The sequence below is a fragment of the Hyla sarda genome, chromosome 1, assembly GCF_029499605.1.
Source record: "Hyla sarda isolate aHylSar1 chromosome 1, aHylSar1.hap1, whole genome shotgun sequence".
Taxonomy (NCBI): domain Eukaryota; kingdom Metazoa; phylum Chordata; class Amphibia; order Anura; family Hylidae; genus Hyla; species Hyla sarda.
The window spans coordinates 521,466,270-521,486,125 of record NC_079189.1 but is presented as its reverse complement, the minus strand read 5'-3'; the positions used below and the strand labels follow the sequence as shown (position 1 = coordinate 521,486,125).

At 45.1% G+C, this 19,856-nt stretch overlaps 1 long non-coding RNA gene across 1 annotated transcript in view; it reads left to right on the top strand.

Moving 5' to 3' along the window:
- Window positions 1–18,798, top strand: part of LOC130290734 (uncharacterized) — a 212,453-nt gene extending 193,655 nt beyond the window's left edge. Inside the window, exons 4-5 of the long non-coding RNA XR_008847675.1 lie at window positions 17,233–17,319; window positions 18,707–18,798. This is a non-coding gene — a long non-coding RNA (uncharacterized LOC130290734). The remainder of the gene's footprint in view (window positions 1–17,232; window positions 17,320–18,706) is intronic.
- The last annotated feature ends 1,058 nt before the right edge of the window (window positions 18,799–19,856 follow it).

The window sequence follows — 19,856 nt, the reverse complement described above, 5'->3', positions numbered from 1 at the left end:
GTGAATTCACATGGGGGGGCAAACCTCCAGCTGTTGCAAAACTACAACTCCAAGCATGCACTGACAGACCATACATGCTGGGAGTTGTAGTTATGCAACAGCTGGAGGCACATTGGTTGGGAAACACTGAGAGTTTGTTACTTAACTCAGTGTTTCGTAACCAGTGTGCCTCCAGCTGTTGCAAAACTAGAACTCCCAGCATGTACAGTCTCTCAGTGCATGCTGGGAGTTGTATTTTTGCAACAGCTGGAGGCACACTGGTTGCAAAACACTGAGTTAGGTAACAAACTCTAAGAGTTTCACAACCAATGTGTCTCCAGCTGTTGAAAAACTGCAACAATCAGCATGCATTGACAGCCGAAGGCCATGCTGAGAGTTGTAGTTTTGCAACAGCTGAAGGCACACTGCTACAACTCCAATCATGCCCTTTGGTAGTCTGTACATGCTGGGAGTTGTAGTTATGCAACACCTGGCTGCAAACTTTTTCATAGAAAAAAAGTGCCTCCAGCTGTTGCATAACTACAACCCCCAGCATGCACAGACTAGCAAAGGGCATGCTGGGAGTTGTAGTTGGAACTCCAGCAGTTGCAAAACTACAACTCCCAGCTTGACCTTTGGCTTTTGCATCCCGAGGGTTGTTGCTAAGCAACAGCAGCAAGTGATCCTGCTGTGTATCCTGCCCTGGGACGCCGCCGCTGCTGCAGCCGATCCTGATGCTCCTGTCGCCGCCACCGCACCAGAGGGGACCCCCGCCGGACCAGGGCAAGGTAGGAGACCCCCTCCGGCTCCAATCTTTGCTCCGATCGCCCTGTCTTCAGCAGGTCCGTGACTGATCGGTCGTTCTGACCGATCAATCACGTGATCGCAAGGCAGCACCCGTGCCACCTCACTCCAGCTGAATAAGGGTGAGTAAGGGTCTCGGACAGTCCCATTCACCCTTTTTCTGGGTCACCGGGTCACCAGAGACCCAATTGACCCGGAATAACCTCATCGCCGATATGGGGGACCTCAGGACCCCCCTGGGCGATATGCCGGGATGCCTGCTGAACGATATCAGCAGGCATCCCGGTCCGGTCCCTGCCCGGTGAGCGGCAGGGACCGGAAGAACGCAGGGTGTATCCATACGCCCTGAGTCCTTAAGGACTCGAAAACGGGGGCGTATGCATACGCCCTGCGTCCTTAAGGGGTTAAACCACACTGTCAATGGCGTACGCATAAAAAAAATCCAAAGTCAAAAATTATGTATTTTTGGTCACTTTGTATACCCTAAAAAATTTATAAAAAGTGATAAAAAAGTCCCATCAAACCAAAAATGGTAGATCAAAAAACATTAGATCACAATTCAAAAAATTAGTCCTTACTTATATATCCCTGTATATAGAAAAATAAAAAAGCTATAGGGGTCAGAAGATGACAATTTTACACATACTAATTTTTGTTCATTTAGTTATATATTTTTTTTAAGTAGTAAAATAAAATAAAACCCATACAGACTTACAGAATAAAGATCTGGTGTCATTTTTACCGAAAAGTGCACTGCATTGAATCGGAAGACCCCAAAAGTTACAAAATTTAAATTTTTTTCTAATTTTGCCACACAAATATTTCTCTGTCTTTGCCATAAATTTTGTTGTGAATTGATTGATGTCAAAGTACAATTGGTGGCACAAAAAATAAGCCCTCATATAAGTCTGTAGGTTCAAAATTGAAAGCATTATGATTTTTAGAAGGTGATGAGGAAAAAGTGCAAAAACTGAAAAACCCTGAGTCCTTAAGGGGTTAAACGATACTGTCTACCAGTGGTCTGTCTTGGCCACCTGGAGCCTGTTCACTGTTGTTTCCAACACATTTTACTAACCTGGTCAGAAAAGCCTTGATGGGAGGTAACAAGTCAAAATGACTATCCTGCTTCTATGAGTCAAATGATGTGCCCTCTGTCAAGGTTTGCCAACTGGAATTTTTTTTTTGACTGCACCATAGATAGATGTCTAGCAGTCAACAATCAGGGGCAAAGAAGCCGGCAGCGACGGCAGGTCTCTGCACCTGCAAAGCCGCTGCAGTTCATTGATTTAAAGCGCCCGCTTTAAATAATTGAACTGCAGCGGCTTATCGGCGTATAACACGCAGGTAGACTTTAGGCAAAAAATTTTAGCCTAAAAAGTGTGTGTTATACGCCGATAAATATGATATGTTCATAGAACTGTGTGTTTTTTTTTTTTTTTTTAGAAAGTAGCTTAAAGTTGTACTCCGGTGTTCACAATGTTTTCACATCAACTGGTGGCAGAGAGGTGTCTAGATTTTATTTTTTCTTCATATTTATAAAATCTAAACCTTTCCAGTAATTATCTGCTTGTATATACAGCAGATATCCTCATTGGGATTTGGTCTAGTTTTTTAATGTCTGATCACAGTCCTCTCTGATGCCATCTCTTTCCATGTAAGTTGCTGGTCTGAGCAAAAGAGGTTTTTACAGGTGAATGTAAGAGATGGGTGAATTCTTTAAAAATTCTATTCGGCACATTTGCCAAATTTTCCCCAAAAATTGTTTCAGTCCGAATTTATTTGCAGCGAATCACTATTAAAAACAGCTATTTCGGGCTTACAGAGAGCCCCAATAGTGGTGGAGAACACTTTGCATTGCTATAACACGCATAGGATGTGTGCTGGGTTAGTGAAATAATACTGTTATTCAGTACGACATGCATATCAGAGGCGTCACTCTTAGAATCACTGTCACAGAGCGGCACAATGACAGAGCCTGGAGGTGGCATCAGTATTAGGAGGCCATATAGTGGCTGAAAGACACAGTGTGGAGGTGGCAGCATAATGAGGAGACAATATAATGGCTGAATGACACAGCATGGAGGTGGCGGCAGCAAGAAGAGAACATATAGTGGCTGAATGACACAGCCTGAAATTGACGGCAGCATGAGGAGACCATATAGTGGCTGAATGACACAGCCTGGAGTTGGGGGCAGCATGAGGAGACCATAAAGTGGCTGAATGACACAGCATGGAGGGGGCGGCAGCATGAGGAGACCATATAGTGGCAGAATGACACAGCCTGGAGGTGGCAGGAGCATGAAGAGACCATATAGTGGCTGAATGACAAAGTGTGGAGATCATATACTATAGATAAGGAGATCATATAGTGGTTGAATGACACAGCCTGGAGTTGGCAGCAGCATGAGCAGACTATATAGTGGCTGAATAATCCAGCCTGGAGATGGCGGCAGCATGAGGAGACCATATTGTGTCTGAAAGACACTGCCTGCAGGTGGCGGCAGTATGAGGAGGACATATAGTGACTGAATTACACACCTGGAGTTGGAGGCCACATGAGCAGACCATATAGTGGCTGAATGACCCAGCGTGGAGGTGGCGGCAGTATGAGGATATATGGTGGCTGAATGACACAGCGTGGAGGTGGCATCAGTATGAGGAGGACATACAGTAGCTAAATGACACAGCCTGGAGTTGGCGGCAGCATGAGGAGACCATATAGTAGCTGAATGACACAGCCTGGAGTTGGCGGCAGTATGAGGAGACCATATAGTGGCTGAATGACACAGCCTGGAGGTGGTGGCAGAATGAGGAGACCATATAGTGGCTGAATGACACAGCCTGGAGTTGGCGGCAGTATGAGGAGACCATATAGTGGCTGAATGACACAGCCTGGAGGTGGTGGCAGAATGAGGAGACCATATAGTGGCTGACATAACACCAGAGAAAAAGAAATACTGTATAAAGTGCACACCACATAAATATACCCCTGAGGAAGTCACCGATCATGACGGAACGCGTGGGATTCTGGGGTCCTGTCCCTGTGTACATTGTTATGGATCCTCTGTCTGTGGCTGCCGACATCTGGTGATATTATGTACTCTGTTTGTATTTATTTCATCCTTTCTATTTAGTAGTTATATTGCATCAGCTTGTCATTTTTCAGAGTTGTTTAGCGGTTGCTATACATTGATTTGATATTGTGTACCAGCAGCCACACTGAGTGTGTATATTACAGGGACAGCACATTGGCGAGGGGGGGTTCCTGGCCGCTCTCCCATGTTGGGTTATGCTTTTTTAAGCTTTTTAATTGGTTTTAGCCCTTTATGTGTATTTGTACTTTATTTGGTAAATAATAAAGATTATTGATTATATTATATTTATGTGGTGTGCACTTTATACAGTATTTCTTTTTCTCTGGTGTTATGTAGGTCTTCAGTATACTGAGCAGTAGCACCCACCGTGTATTTGACTTGTGATGAGCCCCCCATACTTTTATAATAGCATATAGTGGCTGAATGACACAGCCTGGAGGTGGTGGCAGCATGAGGAGACCATATAGTGGCTGAATGATACAGCGCGGAGGTGACGGCAGTATAAAGAAATCATATAGAGGCTGAATGACACAGCCTGCAGTTGGCAGCAGCATGAGCAGACCATATTGTGGCTTAATGACCCAGCCTGGAGATGGCAGCAGCACGAGGAGACCATATAATGGCTGAATGACAGCCTAGAGTTGGTGGCAGCATGGGGAGACCATATATTGGCTGAATGACACAGCCTGGAATTGGGGGCAGCATGAGGTGAACAAATAGTGGCTGAATGACATTGCCAGAAGGTGGTGGCAGTATGAAGAGGAAATATAGTGGCTGAATGACACAGCCTTTAGTTGGCGGCAGCATGAGGATTCCATATGATGGCTGAATGACCCAGCATGGAGGTGGCAGCAACATGAGGAGGACATATAGTGGCTGAATAACACAGAGTGGAGGAGGCGACAGTATGAGGAGGAAATAGAGTGGCTAAATGACAAAGCCTGGAGTTGGCGGCAGTGTGAGGAGACCATATAGTGGCTGAATGACACAGTCTGAAGTTGTCGGAAGGATGAGGAGAATATAGAGTGGCTGAATGACCCAGCGTGGAGGTGGCGGCAGTATGAGGAGACAATATAGTGGCTGAATGACACAGCGTGGAGCTGGCGGCAGCATGAGAAGAAGATTTAGTGGCTGAATGACAATGCATGAGGAGACCATATAGTGGCTGAATTACACAGCTTGGAGGTGGCAGCAGCATGAGGAGACCATATAGTGGATGAAGGACACAGCCTGGAGGAAGCAGCAGCAAGAGGAGACCATATAGTGGCTGAATGACACAGCCTGGAGTAGGCAGCAGCATGAGCAGACCATATACTGGCTGAATAATCCAGCCTGGAGTTGGCGGAAGCATGAGGAGACCATATGGAGGCTGAGTGACCCAGAGTGGAGGTGGCGGCAGCATGGGGAGACAATATAGTGGCTGAATTACACAGCCTGGAGGTGGCGGCGGCAGCATGAAGAGACCCCATAGAGGCTAAATGACACAGCATGGAGGTGGCGGCAGGAGGAAGAGACCCCATAGAGGCTAAATGACACAGCGTGGAGGTGGCGGCAGCATGAGGAGACCATAAAGTGGATGAAGGACACAGCCTGGAGGAGGCGGCAGCAAGAGGAGACCATATAGTGGCTGAATGACACAGCCTGGAGTAGGCAGCAGCATGAGCAGACCATATACTGGCTGAATAATCCAGCCTGGAGTTGGCGGAAGCATGAGGAGACCATATAGAGGCTAAGTGACCCAGAGTGGAGGTGGCGGCAGCATGGGGAGATAATATAGTGGCTGAATGACACAGCCTTGAGGTGGCGGCAGCATGAGGAGACCATATAGTGGCTGAATTACACAGTGTGGAGGTGGCAGCAACATGAGAAGACCATATAGGGGCTGAATGACACAGCCTGGAGTTGGCAACAGCATGAGGAGAACATATAGTGGCTGAATTTAACAGCGTGGATGTGGCGGCATCATGAGGAAAACATATAGTGGTTGAATGACACAGCCTGGAGTTGTCAGCAATGTGAGAAGACCATATAGTGCCTGAATGAAACAGTGTGGACAATGCATCAACATGAGGAGAACATATGGTGGCAGAATAATACAGCCTGAAGGTGGCAGCAGAATCAGGAGTCCTGAAAGTGATCCAGTGACAGAGTCATGCGCTGGGTGGCAATACCAGTACCCGGTTATGAAGGTGGGTGAAAAAAGGAGAACTTGGCATCAGATGTGTGGTATCAGGCGGTTGGCAGGATCAGAATAGTAGCTGAGGCAGGTAAGCAGCAAAAAAACAATCTCTTTTGTAAAATTGTTAGTGTGCACAGGTAAGTATTGAGGATATGCATTACATAAAACTTAACTTTTAATAATATGCTTAGGATAAAATATATGTAGCCAATTTTTTTTTTAAATCAAACAAAAGGTAAGGTGTGCAAAAAACATCATGTGCCACTGAAACCACCAAGTATTGATGTGATGCAAAGACCTCTAAAAGGTGGAAGGGAACAACGTATGGTCCATTGTAACTGATGGGGGTAAAAACTTCCCCTCTAAGGCCCTATTCTCGCATTAATTCCCTTCTTGGCAAGTGTTACTCGCCCTAAAAAGGGCGGCCCCACACAGGAATCTCTCTTTATTTTTGGGTGGAAATATGGATTGGATCATGTGTGGGGCCACCCTTTTTAAGACGAATACACTTTCCTCGAAAAGGTGGAAGAGAACAACGTAACCATTGTAGCAGGTGGGGGTAAAAACTTCCCCTGTAAGGCCCTACTCTCACCCTATTAATTCCCTTCTTGGAAAGTTTTACGGCCCCACACAGGAAACTCTCTCCATTTCCACCTCAAAACCCTGGAAATGGCGTGTCTGTAGGGCAAATAGGAAGAGGTATCTGTGTGTGGCCGCCCTTTTTAAGGCGAGTAACACTTGCTAAGAAAGGAATTAATAATGTGAAAGTAGGGCCTTACAGGGGAAGTTTTTACCCTCACGAGTTAAAATGGACCATACGTTGTTCCCTTCTACCTTTAAGAGGTTTTTGCATCACATCAATACTTAGTGGGTGTAGGTGGCAAATGGTGTTTTTTGGACACCTTTCCTTTTGTTTGATTTCAAAACAATTTTGGGTACACATATTTTATCCTAAGAATTTTATTAATAGTTAAGTTTAACTTAATGCATATCTTCAATATTTACTTGTGGTCTGATGCGGAGGAATATCTGTAACTGGAGAGCATCGCCTTAAATATGTACTTAAATATGTACTTAAATAGCACTATCCATATTTGTGAAGTGTTGGTGTGGCTCCATGGGGAATCTACTCTGATGCCTCAGGCATTGGTGGGTGGAACTCCTAGCTGATCCATGCCTTATTCCTCTTCACAACGGTCAGTCTCTCCACATTTTTCGTGGACAGACGAGTTCTCCTTGGGGTTACTATGGCCCCCACCGCACTAAACACCCGCTCTGATGGTACACTACTGGCTGGGCAGGACAGCTTTTCTAGGGCAAGTCCTGCTAGTTGTGGCCATAAATCAAGTTTGGCTGCCCAAAAGTCCAGCGGATCTTCAACGTGTGTTGGCATGGTCATGTCAAGATATGCCACCACCTGCTGGCTCACGTCCTGCTCCAGGTTTACCTGCTGATGATAAGTTGCTTCACTATGCAGGTGAAGAAAGCTACTCATCATCGACTGTAGACTCAGGCTGCTGCTGCTGATGGAGCTGGTACTGCTCCTGCCAGCCCTCCTCTCCCCAGCAGCCATGGCAGTGGAAGGTGAGTACAGAGGGCCCCCCAAGTCAGACCTGCGATAGGATGGATGATGGCGATAATAGGCACCGGCCAACTGACTACTTAGGAAATCTCTATAGTAGGTTAGTTTGTCCTCCTTCTCAGTGGGTGTAAAAAAAGACCCCCATTTCGTGCCGGGAGCGAAGGTCCAATAAGGTGGAGATCCAGAAGTCATCTTGCTTCCGAATGGTAACAATTCAGTGGTGACTACACAAGCAAGGGAGCATGCATCGTGCCATTTGTGAAAGTGACTCTGAGGGACTCCCTGCCTCCATCTCCACTGCATACTGCCACAATGTGTCTGGGTCCTCTGTTTCACCTTCCTCATAACACTCTAGCTCCTCTTCTGTCAGATTACTAGAAAAACTGCCCATTTCACAAAACCTAAACTGTGCTCCACTGTGCCCCTCCTCCTCCTCCAGTTCACCTCCCACAGGGCTCACGTGGCCATGAGATGTAGGTGTCACATCTCCAGTGCCCTGACCAGCCATCGTTTCCAACATGTGTTGTTGTAGATGAAGCAGTGGAATTACATTGTTCATCGCGGAATTCTGGCAACTGACTAATAATGTGGCTTCCTCAAAGGGCCTGATCAAATGGCAGGTGTCACGTATGAGCTGCCACTGGTTCACATTTAAGTTATCCGCTTGGATCATCAAGAAATTGGTGATGGCTTTTTTCTGTTCATATAGTCGGTCCAACATATGGAGGGTGGAATTCCAACGTATGGAAACGTCACAAATCAGACTATGTTGGGGGATACCATTCTGACACTACAGCTCAAGGAGGGTGTGCTTTGCTGTGTACGAGTGGCTGAAGTGTATGCCAAGTTTCCTTCCCATTGTTAGGATGTCTTGCAGATGTGGGGAACACTTCAGGAACCACTTGGCAACCAGATTAAACATGTGTGCCATGTAATGCGCATGGCTCAAGCTTCCTTGTCGCAGCATAGACAAGATGTTCTTCCAATTGTCAGTCACCATTGTTCCCATTTCCAGTTTTTTTGGAGTAAGCCATGATCTGATTTCTTGTTGAATGGCTTTTAGCAGTTCCTCCCCTGTGTGACTCCATTCACCAAGTCAAACCATGTGAAGAACAGAGTGACACCACTGTGCCCTGCACACATGGTATGCTGGAGGGGCACTGAAACTTGTGCGTGCGGTGGAGGCTGAGGACACGGTGGAGGATGAGGAGGTGGAGTCGCACACTGTCACAGGACCTACAGCCTGAGAGCATGGAGGCGGAAGAGGCATGACCTGTCCAAATTGCTGTTATGGCTGTGCAGGAACCATATTCACCCAGTGGGCCATATTGGACATGTATTGTCCCTGACTGTAGTTACAGCTCCACAAGTCGGCGCTGCCGTGAACTTTGGTACACATCGACAGGCTCAAGGACTGACCCACCTTCTGTTCCGCAAATTTGTGCAGGGCTGGTATTGCCTTCTTCGCAAAGAAATGACGTCTTGGCACTCTCCATCTCGGCTCGGCAGAAGCCATCTGCTCTCTGAAAGGTGCAGAGGTCACCACTTTAAAAGGGAGGATCTGCAGTACCAACAACTTGGACAGGAGCACATTCAGCTTCTGCACTGTTGGATGAGTGGGCGCATACTTTTGTCTCTTGGACAAGGCTTCACCGATGGATTGCTGGCGGAATGACTAACTTGACGTAGGAGCAGGAGCATGTGGAGCGACAGAAGAAGGGTATGAAACACCACTCCCTTCGGCTGAGGTGGTGGAGCCTTGGCTGGCTGAAACGAAGCGGCGTGCCACTGAGTGATGCGGCAGGCTGGACCACCAACTGGGAGCCATGGTTCTCCCAGGCCGCTTTATGGTGACGCTGCATATGTTGACGCAGGGCCGTGGTGCCAACATTGGGACCCTGGCCACGCTTCTCCTTCTGCCGACACATCTTGCATGTAGCCATGTTAACCTCCTCCGGATGCTTTCTGTAAAAATGCCACACCGCCGAGTAGCTCATTTTCCCACCAACAGTCCGCACTGATTGACTGCTACTGCCGCCGACTCCTGTTCCACTCCTGGGAAGGTAGGCCACCGTGAAGCAGGTGGTGTACCCCGGGCACGTTTGGCTCCAGACTTTCCACTTCTGCCACCATTTTGACTGCCAACCATGCTACCACCTTGCTGGCTCAGCTGCTGCTTCATGGGCAACCTGCAACCCTCTTCTCATGAGGATGATGAAGCCCCTTCTGCACCGAGCTCCCAAGTGCCATCAGCATCATCATCATCGAGTTGTGTCTGCCCGTCACTGACATCCTAAGGAGTCTGAACGCTTGCAACACCACCTCCCACGTTGCTCTCCTCATCACTACTTGCCTGCCTAGCGGAGGAAGCGGCGGATGTCTCCTCCACTTCTTGGCCGGGAAGTAGCTGCTGACTGTCCTCTATTAGATCATCCTCACTAAATAGTGGAGCTGAACCCACAGCATAAGATACTTCTGTCAGGGAGGGAACAGCATAGGACAGAGGCAATGGGAGGACAGGGACTGCTCCCAGGCCATGCCAACTGAGGGTTGAGTCTGAGGAACCCACCGACTGTTGACTGGGGGTTACAGATGTCACTTGTGATGAAGTGGATGACCGTGTTAACCAATCAATGACAGCAGATGGGTTGCTGGTAGAGACATAACCGTTAGTCGATACTGGGAGCTCAGGCCTCTCGCTGCCACTCCTGCTGCCACTCTCTCCTTGTCTGCTGCAACCTCTGCCTGATGAATTTAGACTTCTGCCACTCTATTGTATACGTCCTGGCCCTTCTCTGCCTGACATACTTAGTGCATATATGAGGGGAGTAAAATACGCTCCACTACGCTTTAAACAGTATTTGTCTTCAACACCAGCAGGTGTGTACTTTTGGCTGGCCTTTCACAGTAAATAGGCCCTTGAGACTTTAACAGGAACAAAATGGTACACCACTTAGATGTTCGAATGTAGTATGCACTTATGAGGGGAGTACAATGCACTCCAGTATGCTTAAAACAGTATTTGTCCACAACACCAGCAGTGTACTTTTGCCTGGCCTTTCACAGTAACTAGGTCCTTAAGATTTTAACAGGAACAAAATAGAACACCACTTAGATGTTCGTATGTGGTATGCACTTATGAGGGGAGTACAATGTGCTCCACTACACTTAAAACAGTATTTGTCTACAAGCCCAACAGGTGTGTACTTTTGGCTGGCCTTTCATAGTAAATAGGCCCTTGAGAAATGGTACATCACTTAGAAGTACGTATCTGGAATTCACTTTTGAGTGGAGTACAATGCGCTCCACTATGCTCAAAACAGTATTTGTCTATAACAACAGCAGGTGTGTACTTTTGGCTGGCCTTTCACAGCAAATAGGCCCTTGAGAAATGAGGCAAAAAGGTTGGGTCGCTCTCTCGTTGATGATGGCGGCGTGATGAGTTGGTCGAAAACCACTACACCCTGGGTGGTGTGATGTCCCGCCGAGGTTATCAACGGGGACAGCACCTCACCAGGCGGGTGTAAAGTGGAGACTGATGGTGGCAGTTGTGCTGCTCGAGATCCCCTGTCCGTGACCGCGAAGGTGTATGGATATGTTATGACCAGGAAGAGGAGAGTAAAAAAAGGGGGTACTGGACGAGCGCTACTGCTGAAATAAAATGGATGCGGAACGCCAATAAAGCACAGGACAGTTTATTATGGTTTAGAACAAACGGACAACGCGTTTCAGCACCAGCATGTGCCTTCCTCAGGTCCATAAAATGAATACTAAAAGGGTAGCACAATGGGTACAAGGATACATATCAATACCTTATCCATGGAATATATGTCAATATCTTGCACACAAACTACATGTCGATACCTTACACATGAAAGTGAGGACATTTAAGAGATTGTAATAAAATTGAGTATATACATGTGTATGCGTATATATGTAAAAAACGTCTACAGGGTAGTGGAAACCACAGAGGTATATATATGGCGGCTAAAAAATAGTAAAAAATATGTGTATATATCTTATTAAAAGTGTATATGTATATATATATATGAACATACCGAAATGAAATATATAGTGTAGCATACGCCCATTATCATGGGAGTCTATGTATATGTCCAAGGGGCCTCAAAGCCTGGCATGCGGTCGGTACATAGTATGCAGGTATGAGTACGAGGAAATACACAAGTTAAAAAAGAAAAACACAGAGAGTTCATTTGTTGTTGATTTCATGGGAACGGATGGTCCAAAAATAAGTCCAACAGTGTCCAAACGTATCGCACATCCCTGATAGGGATGTGCGTGGAAATGAATGGGCATAGACCACATAATAATCATAATAATGTTCCCATCAGTTTGCCGGAAATAAAAGTCCTAAATAAGGGGCACAAGTCAAGATGTCCAAAGTGGGATAGGTCCAGGGTGGGGAGTGAAAAAAATAAATAATAATAATAATAATAAAATAAAAAAAAAAAAAAAAAAAATAAAAAAAAAAAAAAAAAATATATATATATATATATATATATATAATAAAAAATATATATATATAAGTGTGAAGAGTAGGGGGGGGGGCAGGTGAATCCTGGGTGATAGTCCTGGGTTGGGTGGGGGGGCAGGCAGAGATGGATATCTAGGGGGGTTGGGGGGGGGGGGAAAAGGATCCTGGGTGCCAGTCCTGGGTAGGGGGGGACAGGCAGAGATAGATTGCAGGGATGAGGAGGGAGAACTAGGACAGTACTTACATTACGGCGTCCTGGAGCGTCTGGTGTGCTGTGGTGGCGTGACTGTGTGATTCGCGGCGTTCAAGTTTATATGGAAGCGCCGGTGGAAGTAACCGGAAGTCGTGATGTGTGACTTCCGGTCCGGCGTGCGGCAGCTGATAGCGCTGCGCGATCGGAGCCAGAGGGAGGCGCCTGTGGCGCTCCCTGTGTGGGCAAGGGGGTGTGTTATCTGTGTGATGCTGAAATGGAGGAGGGGGGGAGAAATTGAGGATAAAGAGTAGGGTGAACAGAAAAGAGTAAGAAAATGAGGAAAGGGCAGAAGGAAGCAGGATGAGAGTGAAGAGCGTCAGGAATGTGTGGTGTAGTGCAGTGTGGTGCTGGGAAGATGAAGGAGGGGAAGGAATTAGATAGAGAGGGGTGGGATGAAAGAAGGAGAAAAGGAATAAAAGATAGAGAAGGGAGCATGTGGAATGTGTAGTGACTTGTGGTGTGATGTTGGGGAGAGGGGGGGGGGAGACATGGATGGAAAAGGAGTGGGGTGAAAGGAGGAGAGGAGAAGTGAAAGATAGGGGAGAAAAGAGAGGAAGCAGAAGAAAGGAGGAGAGATGAGGGGTGGATATGGGAGGAGAGAGGAGCAGGAGGGGGGGAGGTGGGACAATGTAGAGGTGGGGAGCTGGGGAAGGGTGTGAGGGAAACCAGGGGGTTGGCGGCATCCCAAAAAAAAAATATATATATATAAAAAAAAAAAAAATTAAATATAAATAAAAATAAAACGAAAAGGGGGAGGGGATTTGTGATGAGTGGTTTAAAGTTCTATGCACTCGTTGAGGCCATCTGGGGTGAGACATTTCAGTTTGTAAATCCAGTATGCCTCCCTGCGGTTGAGTGCGGTCTGTCTGTTTTCTGTATCTTCTGAGATCTGCTCGATGGGGGTCACTCTGATGCATGAGAAGTCTTTGTTGTGCTTCTCCATTAGGTGTCTGGAAACGCTTTGTTTAAGGTGTCCGATGTTGCAATTGTGACGATGGCCGTTCAGGCGTTTCCTGAGGGTCTGTGTAGGCAGGACCACACAGACCCTCAGGAAACGCCTTTTTTTTAAATATATTTATTTATTTATTTATTTTATTTTTTTGGATGCCGCCAACCCCCTGGTTTCCCTCACACCCTTCCCCAGCTCCCCACCTCTACATTGTCCCACCTCCCCCCCTCCTGCTCCTCTCTCCTCCCATATCCACCCCTCATCTCTCCTCCTTTCTTCTGCTTCCTCTCTTTTCTCCCCTATCTTTCACTTCTCCTCTCCTCCTTTCACCCCACTCCTTTTCCATCCATGTCTCCCCCCCTCCTCTCCCCAACATCACACCACAAGTCACTACACATTCTACATGCTCCCTTCTCTATCTTTTACTCCTTTTCTCCTTCTTTCATCCCACCCCTCTCTATCTAATTCCTTCCCCTCCTTCATCTTCCCAGCACCACACTGCACTACACCACACATTCCTGACGCTCTTCACTCTCATCCTGCTTCCTTCTGCCCTTTCCTCATTTTCTTACTCTTTTCTGTTCACCCTACTCTTTATCCTCAATTTCTCCCCCCCTCCTCCATTTCAGCATCGCACAGATAACACACCCCCTTGCCCACACAGGGAGCGCCACAGGCGCCTCCCTCTGGCTCCGGTCGCGCAGCGCTATCAGCTGCCGCACGCCGGACCGGAAGTCACACATCGCAAATTTCGGTTACTCCCACCGGCGCTCCCATATAAACCTGAACGCCGCGAATCACACAGTCACGCCACCACAGCACACCAGAGGCTCCAGGACGCCGTAATGTAAGTACTGTCCTAGTTCTCCCTCCTCATCCCTGCAATCTATCTCTGCCTGTCCCCCCCTACCCAGGACTGGCACCCAGGATCCCTTTTCCCCCCCCCCAACCCCCCTAGATATCCATCTCTGCCTGTCTCCCCCCCCCAACCCAGAACTATCACCCAGGATTCACCTGCCCCCCCCCTACTCTTCACACTTATATATATATATTTTTTATTATATATATATATATATATATATATATATATATTTATTTATTTATTTTTTATATATAGATATTTAGTATATTTTTTTTTTGTGTGTTTTTTTTTTTAATTATTATTATTTTTTTTTAAATTTAATTTAATTTTTTTTTTCACTCCCCACCCTGGACCTATCCCACTTTGGACATCTTGACTTGTGCCCCTTATTTAGGACTTTTATTTCCGGCAAACTGATGGGAACATTATTATGATTATTATGTGGTCTATGCCCATTCATTTCCACGCACATCCCTATCAGGGATGTGCGATACGTTTGGACACTGTTGGACTTATTTTTGGACCATCCGTTCCCATGAAATCAACAACAAATGAACTCTCTGTGTTTTTCTTTTTTAACTTGTGTATTTCCTCGAACTCATACCTGCATACTATGTACCGACCGCATGCCAGGCTTTGAGGCCCCTTGGACATATACATAGACTCCCATGATAATGGGCGTATGCTACACTATATATTTAATTTCGGTATGTTCATATATATGTATACATATACACTTTTAATAAGATATGTACACATATTTTTTACTATTTTTTAGCCGCCATATATATACCTCTGTGGTTTCCACTACCCTGTAGACGTTTTTTACATATATACGCATACACATGTATATACTCAATTTTATTACAATCTCTTAAATGTCCTCACTTTCATGTGTAAGGTATCGACATGTAGTTTGTGTGCAAGATATTGACATATATTTCATGGATAAGGTATTGATATGTATCCTTGTACCCATTGTGCTACCCTTTTAGTATTCATTTTATGGACCTGAGGAAGGCACATGCTGGTGCCGAAACGCGTTGTCCGTTTGTTCTAAACCATAATAAACTGTCCTGTGCTTTATTGGCGTTCCGCATCCATTTTATTTCAGCAGTAGCGCTCGTCCAGTACCCCCTTTTTTTACTCTCCTCTTCCTGGCCCTTGAGAAATGGTACACCACTTAGAAGTACGTCTGTAGAATGCACTTATGAGGGGAGTACAATGTACTCCACTATGCTTAAAACAATATTTGTCTACAACACCAGTAGGTGTGTACTTTTGGCTGGCATCTGCACAGTAAATAGGCCCATGAAACTTTAACAGGAACAAAAGTGTACACCACTTAGATCTTCATATGTAGTATGGACTTATGAGGGAAGTACAATGCGCTCCAGTACGCTTAAAACAGTATTTGTCTACAACACCAGCAGGTGTCTACTTTTGGCTGGCCTCTCACAGTAAATAGGCCCTTGAGACTTTAACAGGAACAAAATGGTACACCACTTAGATATACGCACAGGTTACACTTAGTAGAGGACAATTCACTTTTAGTGCTCTGCTCGCTCTAACTGTTTGGCTACTATGAGCTTTTCAGTTGTTGTACATACCAGTGCTGCAACACACTGTCACTGTGTACTACACACAAAATTGCACTTTTATCTCTCAATCTCACTCCCTTCTCTGTCAGTGCTTATAGGCTGAATTTTGGCTTGAGGTGAATCACTGCTGTAATACACCCAAAAATGCCCTCTCTCTCTCTCAATCACACTCCCTTCCCTATTATTGCTTCTAGGCTGAATTTGGGCTTGAGGTGAATCCCTGCTGTAATACACCAACAATTGCAAATTCTCTATTAATCTCACTCCCTTCCCTATCAGTGCTTCTAGGCTGAATTTGGGCTTGAGGTGAATCGCTGCTGTAAAAATGCTTTTCTGTGCAACACACTGCTCTCTTTCCCTCTCTCAACCCTTGTTCCCGCCTTCCCATGATTCCTTGCCCCATCTCCTCACATGTGGATCCGCCATTTTAGATGCCCTGGAGCCTGGAGCGCACTAAGTGAAGTTTAATTAAGCTATTTGCACAATCAAGACATGGCGATATTCATATTTGTTGCCAATCAAAGTTTTCCTGAAATGCATAACGAATTTGGATTCATCAGATTCAATTCGCTCATCCCTAGGGAATATTTTTCTACTGTGGATTTTGTTGTACCTTGACTGAAAAGTCCGCTGGTAGCCCTCTGGTTAGACTGAAAAGAGTTACACAATTATCTCTGTTGCATTGAATTTTTTTACTGTGTAGTTTTTTTATTTTTTTTGGTGTAAAGATAGTGGACATGCTTTATGTTTTTTTTGCGGGGCGAAATTTTTGATTTGGCTGCTAGTTCTGTCCATATTGTGAACTTGATTTTACAGTAGCTTACTTGCTATCTTGTAATCTTGGAGGCATTCTCACATTCCAAACTTTGCTGTGGTTTGGCCTACTTATGTTGTGGGGCCTGATTCAAACAATGGGGGAGATATATCAAAGTTGTTTATTTCCCGTATCAATATAGACCAACCTACAGAGGGTTAGGACAGTCTATTGTGCGCTTAATTTATCAAAAGTCGCAAGATTCTTGATAAATTCTGCGCACAGACTTTGGGATTTATGGTTTAGACTGTAATTAAACCTACTCCAACATGGTCTGACATTTCAGCACACTTTTCGCCGAAAAGTCCCTATTGATAAATTCAGCACCAATGCATTTTTCTGTCTAAAATAGACTAGAATGCATCTTGTTCTAAAAATCCTCTAAAGCAAAAGTTGCAAAAAAGTCTCACATATTTAGACGGCGACTATCTGTGCGCCAAATTTAGACGGGAAAAAACTGTCTAAATCCTTTGATAAATCTCCCCCAATATGTCTCATTTTATGTTTCTGCACTTTTTTTTTTCATCACTTTTTCTTTGTGGCCCTTGGCTAAGATCCTGTGGCAATGTGTGTGTGGTGAATCTTTACCTTACCTTGTTTTGCCTTGCTTACATACTAGGAGCCCCGTAGACACAGATTCTGGGTGCATCCATTCCTTCAGGAGTGCTAAAGGCTTCCTTTTGGTGCTTTATCAGGATTTCAGAAGGTGTGTATTTTTGTGTATCATTCTAGCTTATCTACTTGCTGCCTTTAACCCCTTAATGACCAATGACGTGTATTTACGTCCTTGGTCGGCTCCTGCGATATATCTGATGTATCTGATGCCGGGACCCAGGGCTAATAGCGCGCTGCAGCGATCGCGGTGCCGCGCGCTATTAACCCTTTAGACGCAGTGTTCAAAGTTGAACGCCGCATCTAAAACGAAAGTGACAGCTGCCCGGCTGCTCAGCGGGGCTGATCGGGACTACCGCAGTGAAGATGTGGTGTCCCGATCAGCTGGGACATGAGCGGAGGTCCTCTTACCTTCTTCTGGCGTGTCCCTTCTGCGATTGATTGCTCCAAGCCTGAGATGCAGGCTTGAGCAATCGACCGCCGATAACGCAGATCATTGCAATGCTATGGCTTTGCAGTGAACAGTGCTGGCAATCAGTGTGTGCAGTGTTATAGGTCCCTATGGGAGCTATAACACTGCAAAAAAAAAGTGTAAAAAAAAAGTTAATAAATGTGATTTAACCCTTTCCTTAATAAAAGTTAAAATCACCCCCCTTTTCCCATAAAAAAAAAACACCATGTGAATAAAAATAAATATAAACATATGTGGTATCTCCGCGTGCGTAAATGTCCGAAATATAGAAATATATCATTAATTAAACCTCAGGGTCAATGGCGTACGCGCAAAAAAAATTCCAAAGTCCAAAATAGCGTATTTTTTGGTCGCTTTTTTTATCATGAAAAAATGAATAAAAAGCGATCAAAAAATCCGATCAATACGAAAATGTGACCAATAAAAACTTAAGATCACGGCGCAAAGAATGAGCCCTCATACCGCCCCATATGCGGAAAAATAAAAAAGTTATAGGGGTCAGAAGATGACAATTTTAAACATATACATTTTTCTGCATGTAGTTATGATTTTTTACAGAAGTATAACAAAATCAAACCTATAAAAGTAGAGTATCATTTTAATCGTATGGACCTATAGAATAAAGATAAGGTGTCATTTGTACCGAAAAATGTACTGCGTAGAAACGGAAGCCCCCAAAAATTACAAAATGGCTTTTTTTCTTCAATTTCGTCGCACAATGATTTTTTCCCCCATTTTGCCATAGATTTGGGGGTAAAATGACTGATGTCACTGCAAAGTAGAATAAGTGGCGCAAAAAATAAGCCATCATATGGATTTTTAGGTGCAAAATTGAAAGGGTTATGATTTTTAAAATGTGAGGAGGAAAAAAGGAAAGTGCAAAAACGGAAAAACCTGTGGTCCTTAAGGGGTTAAACCTTTGCCTTAGTTTTTTTTTTGGGCTAATATTTAAAGTCATGATGCCAAATTTACAAATTACTGCTGCCTGCCTATGTTGACCTTTGAACAGCTTCTGGAGTTCCTAAAAGATGACTTGACTATGAACACATTTATATGAAGCCCAATTTCCCCCGAGGATTGTTTGCTCATCACCTTGTGGTAAGTGCAATCTTTTTTACCAGAGACAAGACATTGTACACTGTGTAGTTAAGTTGTATGTGGTGGTAAATAGATGGACAATTTTTAAATCAGCCCTTTCTGTTACAACAATGTAACTATTATATTTTTTGGGGGGTTATAAAGTTTGTATGATTGTAGTGTATTTAGCAAGAAGATGTAATGTTGTGGCTTAGAAAATTTTTCTCCTGTTTCTGTTTTCTTTGCAGAATTTTTAGCCACAGGAGAGAGCTATGCATCCCTGCACCTTCAATTCAGGGTTGGTCTTTCGACCATCTCGAGAATTGTAAGGTGTACATGCAGCGTGATCTGGCAGAAATTGCAGCCCAGTGAGATGCTGTGCCCATCAGAGGAGACTTGGCTACAGGTTGCAGCAGGCTTTCAAGCTGCATAGGTGCAGTTGATGGCAAACATATCAGGGTGCAGCAGTCACCACACTCCGGCACTTGATTGTATAATTATAAAAAATATTTTCCGATTGTCCTGATGGTGGTGGCTGATGCTCACTCTAGATTTGTTGCCATTGACAACTATGGCAGTACTGGAAATTCTCAGGTGCTGCAAGTATGCAAATTCTTTGAGATTGCATCACGCTCCCAGCTGCCAGACCTCTTCCGGGTTCCACACTTCCTGTTCACTTTGTGATGGTATTGGATGAGGCTTTTTCATTATTGCCAAACCTGCAGAAAGAGAACTGGATGCTCGCCGGAGGATTTTTAATAATACGTTAGCTCAGACACGTTGAGTTGTGGAATGCCCCTTTGGAACAATGAGTAGTCAGTGGAGAGTCCTGAATACTGCAATCCGTTTGGACATGAACACAGTTGATATTGTGGTGAAGGCTTGTTGTGTGCTTCACAACTTCAGTCACAATAACATCCAAGATGGAGATGTGTACCACTAGCAAACCTTCACACACATATCAACTGGGGTTCACAACCTAACAACAACGGAAGGCAGATTCGCGAAATCTTTGCTGACTATTTCATTAGTCCACAAGGTACCGTGCCCTGGCAATCCTCCTGTGCCGGTGGTGAGTAAAC